This window comes from Electrona antarctica (assembly GCF_951216825.1).
Source record: "Electrona antarctica genome assembly, chromosome: 22".
Lineage (NCBI taxonomy): Eukaryota > Metazoa > Chordata > Actinopteri > Myctophiformes > Myctophidae > Electrona > Electrona antarctica.
In genome coordinates, this window is record NC_136805.1 from 31,240,077 (window position 1) to 31,247,262 (window position 7,186).

The window sequence follows — 7,186 nt, forward strand, 5'->3', positions numbered from 1 at the left end:
CTTTGTGCACTAACGTCATGAACAAGCCTATACCAGCTCCTATGCTCACGCACCTTATTTCGAAACCTCAGGTAGGCCTATTGTACAGTACGTGTTTGGATGGATATGCACATTGTGTAAATATATATGTAGATACATTGTTGTCTCTTTCATGATTCCTTCTCTCTTTTCTTTCTCTTTTTGGAAACAATCAAATCGATTGGATGAACAGTTCACGAGATGAAAAGCAGACACACACGCACACAGTACAGTTAAGTCCTTCCCTCTTCATGGGTCCAAAAAAATGGTTCCGAAATCTGAAATTAATCTGTGACATTTTACCGATTCCGACCCGAAAATATTTTCAAATAGTTAAACCAAACCCGAATGGATCCGTGACTATTTTGTCCGATTCCGACCCGTTCCGAGATTTATTTCAAATGGCGGCGCCGAGCCCGACCGATATCCGATTATTTCTGACATTCCGAGAGACCCGACCCAGCCAGGCAGACCTAAATGTGGACTTTATGAAATAATATAGCGGACGTATTGACCAATTACCATTTTATGATTAAAGCGCGAGAGAGAGAGAGAGAGAGAGAGAGACACAGACAGGTTCCCAGCAGAGGGTGAGAGAGACGGGTCTCGTCTCTTCTCTTCTCCTCAGCGTGCATTCATTTAAAATTAACCAAACTGATCATTAGTTTTTTACACACAATCATCAGTTTTAGCAGAAGCAGGTGCATGTAACGGTCTTGGCTGAATGGATTATTACAAGGCACTTATAAACAGCTCCTACTTTGTTCTCTTCTTTACCCACGTGTGGGGAATGGGATGCACAGGAGAGTTGTCATGGTTGCTTTAACCTTCTTATATTAATTTTGTTATATATTGACAGCCCTGTTTTGTCCCTGTTGTGTTCCCGTCATGCCTGCGGGGGACACACCCCCCTTCCCTGTATGTACAATCTATGTTCAGAGTAAACAGTGAAGCTACAGTGCCATTACCTGGTCTCCCGTCTCCATATCATTCTATATAAGAACATAACAAACTGGCGACGAGGTGGTGCGGTTCCACGTGTGTTTGTTGTTTTCCGTGGCCGAGTCAGCGTTTAACGAGCCGGTTAACGTTTGCCGCGGGTGTACAGCGCGCGGATATATTCAGTGCAGGGGTGCTGGCTACTTGCTGGAGAGTGAATGAACAACGGCAGGACCAGACTACAGAGAACGGCTCTTGGAGGACTGCACGTGAGGAAGGCGCAAGTACAGGAAAAGGGACGGATCTGGATGGAATTTGGGACTATATATAAAAAAAAAAAAGAACTAAGCAGTGGACTTTGTGACAGAGAAAACGACCGGAGATACATCTACTTTCTGGACATTGTTTGAAAATGGCTGCACTGATTGGACATATTGGACTATTTGAGGAAAATGAAGAACAGTGGTGTTCATACACAGAGAGGTTTGATTATTTTGTACTGGCTAACAAGATTGGAGGGGATGTATTGGTGCCAACATTTTTGAGTGTTATGGGGGCAAAAACATTCAACCTACTACGCAGTCTAGTCCATCCTGAGAAGCCAGGGGCCAAGTCCTATGTGGAAATAGTGGCACTTTTGCAAAATCACTACTCTCCTAAGCCACTGGTTGTTGCAGAGAGATTCAGGTTTCATAAAAGGAACCAGGAGGAGGGTGAATCTGTCTCACAGTTCATAGCTGTATTGAAACGGTTATCGGAACATTGTAATTTTGGAGGGTCACTCAAAGACACCATATGTGACAGACTTGTGTGTGGTCTACGCAGTGAGGCTATCCAGAAACGACTGCTTACTGAGGCTGATCTAACTCTGGAAAGGGCCATGAATATAAGTACATCAATGGAGATGGCTGCCCGTGAAGCACAGCAGCTAAGTGCATCACTTCAAGTGCATAAATTGTCTTTGGAGCCACCAAGCAAGACAACAGCTGGAAATCCATGCTACCGCTGTGGCAAATCCGGACATCAGTCATCGGAGTGTTGGTGTAAGGACTTGGACTGTAGAAACTGTGGAAAAACAGGCCACATAGAACGTGTCTGCAGAGCTAAAAAGGCTCCGACAAGCAAACAGCGCACAGAGACCAAGAGAAGTGGGTTCCAAAGGAACAGGAGGAAACAGGTGAACATGGTGGAGCACGACCGGTATGACCAGAGTGAGTCTGATGATGAGGTTACCGTGCATGTTTTATCTGTTATGGACGGTGATGATGGGTACTGGGTCACACCACTGTTGGAGAACCATGCTGTAAGGATGCAAGTGGACACTGGTTCACGTGTATCCATGGTATCGGACGCTGTTTACCGGGAGAAGCTGCAGCACCTGGCGCTGAGGTCAACCAGGTTGAAGTTAAGAACCTACACAGGAGAACCAGTCCCCGTGCTAGGAGTTGTGGAGGTGACAGTGGAACACAACGTGCAGAAAATGACTCTTCCACTGTACATTGTTCAAGGGAATCACTCTGCGTTGCTAGGCCGCCGGTGGCTGGAGAAGCTTAGGCTGAATTGGCAGGAAGTGTTCCTAATTAGGGATGGGGACACAGGACCCCTACAGGATATTTTGAAAAAACATTCCCCAGTTTTTGATGGAGAACTTGGCAGCATGAAAGACATTACGGTTAAGTTGGCGATCAAACCAGGAAGCACACCAAAGGCTTTCAGAGCTCGACCTGTCCCGTATGCCATCAAGCCCAAGGTGGAGGCGGAATTAGCCCGATTGGTGAAGAGTGGGGTACTGGAACCAGTAAAAACAAGTGACTGGGCAACACCGATTGTTCCAGTCATGAAAAAGGATGGAACGCCAAGGATCTGTGGTGACTTTAAAGTCACTTTGAACCCTGTCTTGCAGGCAGAACAGTATCCCTTGCCCCTTATTGATGACCTTTTTGCCGGCTTAGCTGGGGGACAGAAGTTTAGTAAGATAGATTTATGTCAAGCCTATCTTCAGATGCATGTGGATCCGGAGTCACAGGAACTGTTGACCATAGTGACACACAAAGGCCTGTATAGGTACTGTAGGCTCCCTTTTGGAATTACCTCTGCTCCAGCGCTTTTCCAAAGGGCCATGGACCAGATTCTCAGTGGGATACCAGGGGTCCAGTGTTATCTTGATGACCTTCTTATAACGGGACCAGACGACGTGTCGCACTTAAGGAACCTGGATGTCACACTGCAAAGATTGGAGGAATATGGCCTGAGAGTTCGGGTAGATAAATGTGAGTTTTTCAGACCTTCTGTTGAATACCTCGGGCATGTAATTGACAGCACAGGACTACACAAGGCACCATCGAAGGTGAAGGCTGTGGTGGAGGCTCCATCCCCGAAGAATGTGAGTCAGTTGAGATCATTCCTGGGCCTACTGACGTACTATGCAAAGTTTGTGCCTGACCTTGCAAACAAGCTGAAGCCTCTGCATGAGCTTCTTAACAAGACCAAGATATGGAAATGGACAGACAAATGTGAGACAGCTTTCAAGGAAGTGAAAACAGCTCTCTCCCAATCTGAAGTCCTCACCCATTTTGACCCCGCATTGCCACTTCAGCTGGCATGTGACGCCTCACCTTATGGTGTGGGGGCAGTAGTGTCACACATAATGCCATCAGGGGATGAAAGACCAATCGCTTTTGCATCAAGGACATTGAGTAAAGCAGAAAGCAATTATGCCCAGATTGAGCGTGAAGCACTGTCAATAGTGTTTGGGGTGAAGAAATTTCACCAGTACCTGTACGGGAGAAAGTTCACGCTACTCACTGATCATCGGCCGCTCACCTCTATTTTTGGTCCCCGTGCTGGCATTCCTTCACTAGCAGCCAGCCGTATGCAGAGATGGGCCCTGTTACTGTCCGCCCACCAGTATGACATTAAATATAGGAAGGGCGATCAGCACGGAAATGCTGACGGGCTGTCAAGACTCCCATTGCCAGTCGCACACACTGAGCCAAAACAGGCTGAGATACTCTACTTCAGGGATGTTCCTGTTACCCCAGTGACCTCGGCTCATGTCAAGAAATACACTCGCACTGACCCTGTCCTGTCTGAAGTTGTGGACATCATTGCTTGTGGGAGGAGAGGAGTGATGAGCCCGAGCTTAAAGCCTTACCTGGGGAGAAGAAATGAGCTTTCGGTCCAGTCCGGATGCTTATTGTGGGGCTATCGTGTCATTATTCCACCACCATTAAGAGGCAAAGTGCTGGATGAGCTCCACTCTGGACACTGTGGCGTAGTGCGAATGAAAGAAATCGCACGCAGCTATTTCTGGTGGCCAGGTCTGGATGCAGTGATAGAAGAAAAAGCAAAGTCATGCTCAGCCTGCCAGAAACTGAGAAATCTCCCACAGCTGGCTCCCTTGCATCCGTGGGACTGGCCTGAAGAACCATGGCAGAGAATCCATATAGATTTTGCTGGCCCGCTGGAGAACCACATGTTCTTAATTGTAGTCGATGCTCACAGCAAATGGCCTGAGATTGCTGTCATGAAGAGCACCTCCTCAGAGAAAACCATTGACGAGTTAAGGTCCATCTTCAGTCGTAATGGTCTCCCACAACAGCTGGTTAGTGACAACGCCCAACAACTGGTGTCTGGAGAATTCAAGGCGTTCATGGAAGAGAACGGTATTCAGCACATTACGTCTGCACCCTATCACCCAGCTACAAATGGGCTTGCGGAAAGATTTGTACAGTCCATGAAGAAAGCTCTCAAGTCTTCCCCAAACACGCAATCTCTAAACAGACGCCTTAATGCTTTCCTGTTGTCCTATAGGAACACACCCCATGCTACGACGAAGGTGTCCCCTGCCTCGCTTATGTTCAAGAGACAACTCCGCACTCGACTAGATCTCCTGAAACCTCTAAAGACAAGAGAGGTCGTGCACCATCAACAAAAGGCTCAAGTGGACAGACGAGCTAAGACAAAGCTGCGGAGCTTCACGGCAGGGGACCGGGTTCTTGCTCGGAACTATGCCAACGGTATAAAGTGGATGCCTGGGACCGTTGTTGCCAAAACGGGTCCTGTTTCATATACTGTAGAAACCAGTGATCATCGCATCTGGAGAAGACACCTCGATCAACTGCTACACACTTCGGGGTCTCACGACAACTCGCCTCAGCCTACATCCTTTGTTCCTGAGCTGGGGGACTACCAGGAGCAGCCTCAGTCTTCGGAAGAACCCCCAGACATGGCTACTGTTCCGGGAACACCAGGACCTGCACGAGTGCCTACCTCGGGCCTCCCTTCCCCCAGATCAGCACCCACACAGTCTACGGTGACCGAAGTGCCTGCAGGTCGCGTTTACCCCCAAAGACAGAGACGACCTCCAGATAGACTGTCATTGTAGTCTAGGGGCTGACTCTTGAGGGGGCAGAATAATCCCCCGGTCAGTTTGGGAATTGAGGTAGTCGACCCTCGTTCCCTAGTTCAGGAAAGTGTTATGTTTACTTAAAGTTATTATTGAAGCTAAGTTGTATTTCAAAGTTGATTACTTAAAGTTATTATTGTAGCTAAGTTGACTTTTCAAAGTGGACACTGAGTGAATTATTTGACTTCTATTTAAGGGAAGCTTTAAAGTAAAGGGGGAGGGATATGTTATATATTGACAGCCCTGTTTTGTCCCTGTTGTGTTCCCGTCATGCCTGCGGGGGACACACCCCCCTTCCCTGTATGTACAATCTATGTTCAGAGTAAACAGTGAAGCTACAGTGCCATTACCTGGTCTCCCGTCTCCATATCATTCTATATAAGAACATAACAAATTTGATTTGAGATTTGCTAGCTTGCTTTCACCTCGTTGAGGTCAACACTGTTGTCGGGATCCGTGATCGTGATATAAAGTATTCTTCTTCAGTCTTCCGGGTGCTTCAAAATGCCACTGAGCAACTTCTATTGAAGTAGCGGGGGGGGGGGTATCTATCCTTTTATTACTCTATGGCGCACATGCAGCGGACAGAGAGACAGATTATACAGTCCGAATGGCACACAATCACACACTGATTATGATTTCTTTGTTGTTGTTGCAAATATAAAATATTCAGACAGTACACACACGTCACACACACACACACAGTAGCTTACGGGTCTTCTCGGATCCACTCAGACATTACACATATGATTGACAGAGTTCCGAGGGGGATACGTCCGATTTCGAGTGATTACCGGTACGTTAAAACAGGGGTTCTCAACGTTTTTGGCCGGGGACCCCCGGAAATACTTTGGCAATGTCTCGGGACCCCCGCCCCACCCCCTCCCGACCCCCAATATAAATTGACTGCTACAATAACCTTAAACCATTTTGGGCGGGAACCCCTTTGTGTTTTAAGCATTGTTATAATTTAGCTATTGAAAAATAGCAGATCTACAAGCTCATAGCTTTTTTTTTTTGAAAATAATTTGGGGACCCCCTAAAATAATTTGGCGACCCCCCGAGGGGTCGCGACCCACGGGTTGAGAACCCCTGCGTTAAAACACGACTCAGACCCGAGCGGGTCTCGGGTCAACTCGGGTCTTTTCGGAGTCGGGGGACCCCGTGAAGAGCTCTACTTCCCTCAATCCCAGCGTGCGGGGGAAATAGATGAAGAGAAGCACTCATGTTCCTTTCATCTTGACAGCAGACTTTTTTCACACCACTTTAATCTGATTCCAATTCAATTTAAACCTTCACACTTGAATTGCGAGCACACAAAGAGTTAATCTCATGTACTGTACAGCTCACTGATGCTCTTCATGCACTACCGTCATGAACAAGCCTCTGGCGAGCGAGTGCCAGAGTTCTTGTGCACCGAGGACGTAAATCCCTGGATGGTTAGGATATTCTCAGCAAGGTTGGATTCATCTTACATTCATTCATTAACCAGTCTACCAAGAATGTGTTATGAAAATACGGAAATAAGAATAAAATGTAGTGCAAGTGTTGCGTGAGCCCCAGGTGTAGATATGTAACTCAGAGTCTTATAGTTCATAATAGCGTAGTAACTATACTATACTGTACATGTATATTAGTGTATGAGCTGACAGTAGCTACATCCTACTATAAATGCGCCACGTCTCTACGTACGTGTGTGTACGGTTGTAATGCACGTAATGCCAGTGGGCCGACTTGATTGCCAAGTACACTTTTCAGTTTGCAGTCTTCACACACAGGCACATACACAGATCTCCATGTGGGACACCGGCTGACAGTTAA

General features: G+C 47.0%; 1 long non-coding RNA gene across 1 annotated transcript; it reads left to right on the top strand.

Annotated features, from left to right (window-relative positions):
* Nucleotides 1-1,365: 1,365 nt before the first annotated feature.
* LOC306915407 lies at nucleotides 1,366-5,662 on the top strand. Its single transcript, XR_013788813.1, has 3 exons — nucleotides 1,366-1,440; nucleotides 4,771-5,094; nucleotides 5,562-5,662. It is a non-coding gene; the product is annotated as an uncharacterized lncRNA (long non-coding RNA).
* The last annotated feature ends 1,524 nt before the right edge of the window (nucleotides 5,663-7,186 follow it).